This window comes from Pongo pygmaeus, chromosome 5 (assembly GCF_028885625.2).
Source record: "Pongo pygmaeus isolate AG05252 chromosome 5, NHGRI_mPonPyg2-v2.0_pri, whole genome shotgun sequence".
NCBI lineage: Eukaryota > Metazoa > Chordata > Mammalia > Primates > Hominidae > Pongo > Pongo pygmaeus.
The window spans coordinates 112,523,128-112,530,062 of NC_072378.2; the positions used below are offsets into that span (position 1 = coordinate 112,523,128).

General features: G+C 35.5%; 1 non-coding gene across 1 annotated transcript; it reads left to right on the forward strand.

Moving 5' to 3' along the window:
- Positions 1-1,964: 1,964 nt before the first annotated feature.
- LOC129039806 (small nucleolar RNA U13) lies at positions 1,965-2,065 on the forward strand. Its single transcript, XR_008503504.1, has one exon. It is a non-coding gene; the product is annotated as a small nucleolar RNA U13 (small nucleolar RNA).
- The last annotated feature ends 4,870 nt before the right edge of the window (positions 2,066-6,935 follow it).

A 6,935-nucleotide genomic window follows, 5' to 3' on the forward strand; every position in this document is an offset into this window, starting at 1 on the left:
TTAGAGTTTTGTCATGAACACAGTAAAAAGAAACCACTATATTCATAAATAGGCTGAAAAGAAACCCATGACTTAGTTTTTAAAGAAACTCGAGACATTTAAACAATCCTTCTAATCCATTTTCTATACTAAGATGGAAAATAGAATCCATTTCTTCATCAGTAAATAAAAACCAATGAGTACATTATTGAATTAGATGAGCTCTTTGCTTTCAGTTAAAAAAATACTAGATTGATAATTGTCAAATAATTATATGTTTCTATACCTTGCACATTAGAGTTAGACTAAATTAAAGATAACCCTTTGTTTTTATCTGGAGGCTTATTTCATAATAGAGGTTCATAATATAATAATCAATTTATACATTTAAAATCTACTTCTTAGGATTTAAAACTTAACTTTCTTTTCTAGTAGTTTATAGTCATATCTTCACTTTAAAGACAAATTGTTGGTCATGTCTATGATTCATTTGAGGCTGTCTTTGGTTAGGAATGGAAACCCCAAACTGCAAACTTTTTCCCATGGGAAAATGCCATCTGCTTTAGAGTGATTTGCTTTATGATGTGGATTACAAACTGCATTGTATTCATCTGCTTATATCTAAACACACTGAAGCTCACCCACAAGCAGAATTCTCATGAAAGATTGTATGGGAAATAATAGAGAAAACAATTTAGCAGTAGTCTCCAATAGTGAGAGAAAAACAGAAGAAAAAAATAGTAGAGAAAGAAAAAAAGCATTTAAGAGCAAAGGAGAGTATAGTTAGAGAAAGAACTCAGGGGAAGACAGGCGAGGTAATGGGTAAAAGAAGGAAAATACTTTCAGAGAAACAACTTATCTTTCATCAGAAACTCAGTTTAGGCTGCTTTTTGAAAACTACCTACCCAAGAACTTTTCCGCTTTTAAAATAATCTCTATTTATTCTTCATAATCACCTCTTCTTACTCACTCCACTTTGTTTTATGGCACCCTATACATATCAGTGTAGGCATATACCACAGAGAAAAGGAAGAAATGAGGGAAAAGGAAAAGGAGCAAAAACTGTGTGTGGGACTCTGCAAAATTTCATAATAATAAGTGTATTTGCTGCATGTTATTATATCACAGATGAGGAAAAAGAATTTAAACCAAAGATTGAAAAAATCCTAACTAGTTCGATTGATAAGGAATGAATTATAAAACTCATGGAGATTTATAGGGCATTATTGATTTTTAAATTTTTGTGGTAACTTCAACATTTTACAGGTATTGGCATGTTTGACAATAATGCCATGTAGCTAGAACCAAGCTGATTTGTATGTGGAGGGTTACTATTAATATGCACACAGTTCCTGTTTAAACAGAAAGTCTGCCAAAAACAAAATACCCTATTAAATAGCTGTCTCAAATATGCCCAGATGGAATGAGCACCATACATTGTTCTTTATTCTGCTTAGTCTGTTTTATCTGCTTAATTAAGGACCATCGTATTTCCACCTTGCTTTTCTCTTTCTTTTTCCTGAGGATAATCCCCATCACCTCCCCCTTTGGTTTAATCACATTTCTTCTCTTTACACCGTCACTGAAATACTATAGCATGAGACTGTCATGAAAAGATTAGCACATGAAATATGGTACGCTGATGTATTGTATTCACACAATGCCTATTTTGAGGTTTTGTACAGAAGGTTTGGTCAATGCCATATGCTCAGAACGTTCCTATTCTGGGACTATGAATGTTATCTCTGAGGGTGCATTCAGAGTCTAAACTGTGTGAGCAGGTTCCTCATTACCTCTTGATCACTGTCATTATGGTGCTGTGCTTTATTTTCAGATCTGGGCATCTTTCCTTAGGCTACCACAGAACAGGGAAATTGTACATAATGTACACCCATCTCTTCCATTATGCCTAGCAAAGGGTTCTGACCTATTATGGGGATTTAAAATAACAGAAAACCTCACAGCTTTACAAAATGCAGTTGTTGATCCTTTTGCAACTTATGTGTGATGATTGGTATTTATACTCATGTGCGAGATATGCTGCCCTCCAACCTTGTTACCACATTTGCACATTACCCATCTGATGTAAAAAATCCAACCAACCAATCAAAAAAAAAAAAAAAAGAAAAACCTCAGTTTTTAAATTATCTTCTCTTCTTCCCTAAAGTTATTGTGCTGGAACCCTGTAGAGGAAACACGGATTGGCTTTAGTTTGGTGTTATTTTTTGAACATGGAGGTATTCTGTGGTTCACATTATTCTGGGAAGAGTCCCAGTCACCAATGGGGAAGGACGTCACAAGTCTCTAAGGTCCACTACCTACTGTCCACTCAGGGAGGGGCAAATGGATGGGTTGGAGGTTGCTGAGGCCAAAGGAAGAGGATAACAACAGGCTAAGTTTTTTCCTTTCCCATCCCCAGCCACAGGCCAACATTTTTTCATAGAGAAGTCACTTCATAGCATGATGTACCAACTTCAAAGATTTTGTGATGTATTTTTAAACTCCTCCGAGAATGATATACAATATATTTCTGGTGCCTTAGAGTTGACTATGTACACTTTCACATATATTGCCTCATTTGATTTTCACAAGAACCTTATGAGTGATCTCTTATTCCCCTTTGTGGGGGAGGAACAAAGGCTGAGAAACTGTGACATTCTTAAGGCTATACGGTAAATCAACACATTTTCATTGGCACCCATTACGTGTCAGGGATGATGCTAGTCTGTAAGGACCGAGCCAAGATGGGGACTAAGGTTTCAGAATTCTCAGTCTCCTGTCTGGCCTGTCCCATGATGTCTTCCTTCCTGATGAGGAAGCCACCTGATGATAGAACCCGTCATTAGCTTCCAGCTGCATCTCTTTTCTTCCAGGTAAAATGTCCTCTTCTTCCCCACTAAAACACATTTGTAGTCAAAGCTACTTGTATTTCTGTCTGCATCATTTCACCTATTAGAATGTTAACTCCCTGAGGACAAGAATCATTTTTGCTCTTTGTTGTTGTTTTGTTCTGTCACCTTATAGCCTACATGGTGCAGTTTTGTTCAGATAAATTGTATAACATAAAATCCCTGTGATATATAAAGTTCTACAAATATAATTAGTCTGTGGGTGACTATAAAGTAAATCATGATATTTTTGAGGGGAGGTGATGAAAATTAGCTTGAACTTCTCCTTTTCCATGCACTTAGTTATTTTAAAGTGATTGACATTAACTTATGAAGTACAAACTAGGTAGAAGTAATAGATGTGTCACAATATGTAGGGGAAATAAAATCTTACTCATAAAATATAGTTAAATTATTTTGAATACTCAGGCTTGTAGTTTGACTTTGTGTGTGTGTGTGTGAGTGTGTGTGTAAAGAAAAAGAATATAAAGCTAATTACATCCAGAAATGGAAGAAATGGGAACTAGAGACCGAGAGGCTGCAGCATTTTTTCATCCAAAACAATCTCAATTCCAACAACAAACCTTTATGAAATAGTTTAGTTTTCTGAGTGAACTGATGAGCTCATTTTTCCTTTTCATTTTTCTTTCCAAACTGCACATCTGAAAAGCATTGTCAGTGGAAACACCCTGTTAAGTCAGTGATTTATACACCCTATCTGTTAGTTTTTGTCTTAAGGTTCTATTTTAACTATTATCTCTTTGAGAAGACAAACATGACATTCTAAATATAGTCCTCAAATTTTTATATATTCACACTCAGTGCAAAACATTTCTGAGTTATATGTAATTAATGTACCCAAAGAGAGACTGAAAAAAGTTCATGGGTTTCTTGTCCACACTTATCCTAGCCTTTACGTACCATAAGAGGGTTAGCTGGATCCCAGAACATCTACCAACAGAATTTGACGTTTAAGAGGCCTAAAATTAAAGCTGTGTGTGTGTGTGTGTGTGTCTGTTAAGATGAAAGTCTAGAAAGGGGTGGAGATGAGAAAGCAGGAAAAAAGTCATTATATAAAAGTTCATTTGTGATAATGACATTATTTAAGAAATACATTGAAAATGAAATTTGAATATTCCACTGCAATTAAAATGAATAAACAGTCTGTATATTAAGATGGAGAGATAAGGTAAAAAATAACATTGAATAAAAAAAAATCAGTCTGGGCAACATAGCGAGACTTTGTCTCCACAAAATAATAAAAAAAGTTAGTTGGGTGCCTGGAGTCCCAGCTACTCAGGAAGCTGAGACTTGAGCCTAGGAGGCTGAGGCTGCTGTGAGCCATGATTGCGCCACTGTACTCCAGCCTGGGCAACAGAATGAGACCATATTTCAAAAAAAAATCTAAGTTGTACAAAAATATTTAACAATGACAACTTTTATGTAAAATAGAAAATAATACAAAATATAATATATGAATTCATATATGTATGGTATGATTATTTTTTAAAACACATATATTGCATTTTGGTTAATAAATTTCTATGTAGAGGTAGGATAGAGAATGTAACTGGGGAAAGATGAATTTAGTTTTAATATTTTATTTCCTTTAATGAAGAAAATATAAGAACCAAATATGGCAGATTATTAATAGTTCAAAGGGTGGTGTTTGTTCTATTATTTCCTATTTCAATATATACATAATTTTCAAATTAACAAGAACAAGTAAATTTTAGCCTTTAAAACCATTTGTATATTGAGAAAATCTAGAGTAATACAAATTTGGAGGTTTAAGATGTACATCAAAAAAAAAGGGATTGAGCTCATTTTTAAGTGTTCTGATTACACTTGCATCATTTATGGAGATACAATGTTTTCTTTAAAAATGTTCACCACATTACTATTTGAAGTCCACTAATATTTTAATATTGTGTTAGCAAAGATTTTTGGTATTCCCTTTAGTGCTCAACGTTGGTGCATTAACTCAGAGGTGCTTTGATTTTTTCATTTTCAAAATGAATATATTTTCATTTTCATGAATTCAAATGAATTCATTTCAAAATGAAATATTTTCATTTTCATTTTCATTTTTTCGTTTCAAAAAAATTCTTATTCCGTTTCACTCACTGATATGGTTTGGCTCTGTGTTCCCACCCAAATCTCATCTTGAATTGTAATCCCCACAATCTCCACGTGTCGAGGGAGAGACCAAGTGGGAGGTGATTGAATCATGGGGCGGGTTTCCTCCGTGCTGTCCTCATGAAAGTTAGTGAGTTCTCACAAGATCTGATGGTTTATAAGGCAGTTTTCCCCACTTTTGCTCCCAGTCTCTCGCCTACACCATGTAAGATGTGCCTTCTTCCCCTTCTGCCACAATTGTAAATTTCCTGAGGCCTCCTCAGCCATGTGGAACTTTGAGTCAATTAAACCTCTTTCCTTTATAAATTACTCAGTCTTGGATATTTCTTTATGGCTGTGTGAAAACAGACTAATATACTCACTATCTGTGCAGTTGTGAAATTTGAAATAAATTTCCTTCCTTCCTCCCTCCCTCCCTCCTTTCCTCCTTCCCTCCTTCCCTCCCTCCTTTCTTCCTTCCCTCCTTCCCTCCCTCCTTTGTTCCTTCCCTCCTTCCCTCCTTCCCTCCTTCCTTCCTTCCTCCCTCCCTCTTTCCTTCCTTCCTTCCTTGTTTCTCTACTTCCTTTTTAATTTTTTCTTTCATTAGGGAGATAATTGTTTTACTTGTTTGTTGGCCATCTCTCAATTGAAATATTTAGCATACTGTGATGTACTTTTTTGCACAAACCTTTTCCATTTCTACGTTACTACATACTTTGCATATTTGAAGCTAATTTTCCCATTAGATTTTTTAGGTGACCTGTTGTAATTGTACATATTTATGGGGTACCAGAAACTGGGGAAGGAAGGAAGGAGAAAAAGATGGGGAGATGTTGGTCAGTGAGTGCAATGTTTCCATTGTTTTTTTCTCCTAAAAATTACTCTGGAACTTGTGTAATACTTATAATTGTAACTAACTGCGCTGTGACTCACCTGACCATAGCAGCATGCATTTAAAAGGAGGAGAGGGTAATGTAAATGAATCCGGAGAGTGCTACAACTGTGTAGAAGACATTGCTAGTGGTCTATCCAATATCTATACCCCATTGTTAGTGAACTAACAGAACACTGATTTCTTGAAGGTCAGCAGTGTGTCCAGTCAAAAAGCTTACTTTCTCAGCCTCTTTTGCAGCTATTGTTGAACATGTGACTCGGTTTGAGACAATAAAAATAATTAGGAGTCATTGAATAAGTATTCTAGAAAATGTTTTGAAAGGTACGACCTTAATGGGCAAAATTCCTTTGCTCTTCCCCCTTTCTCTTCTCTCTTCCTTTCTGAAATGCAAACCTTATGCCCATAGGTATGGTAGCCATCTTGCAAACAGGAAGATGAAGACCACATGTGAAGGAGAGCAGAGCTGAAGAACAGCAGGACCCCAAGGCCCGGATGCCATAATCTAGAAGCTGGCTTAGATTGGGCTTGTCCACTAGTAGACTCATTGTTACATGAAAAATGCTCAACAATAGAAGATCCATGTGTTTAAGCTACTGTTATTCAGGTGTATCCGAGCTAGCTGGAGGAGATCCAGCTAAATAAAGGGATCCTTTATTTTAGAGATGATGAAACTCAGATACCAAACAGGTTAAGCAATACACTTTATCTATGGTCTAACTGCACAGCATCTGCACAACATCTGCATTCTATAATAATTATGTTTTTGGAAAGACAACAACATGTTGAAATGTTTTAATAGTTATTTAGCCATACCTTTGGCAATCAACAGTGGATTTGCATAGTTCTTTTTTTGCAGGATTCAAAGGACTTACAACATGATATTCTTAACCTTTCTTCTTTGTCGTCATTGAATGGCCTTTAGACCTCAATCTGAAGCTTGAATGTGTTCTTCGCAATCCCCATATTAGGTATTTTGTTAATTCATCTTTACAGTTTAAAGAAAGGATAAATTCACAATCATTTGAGGTATGAGATAAAATATTTTCTCTTTGATT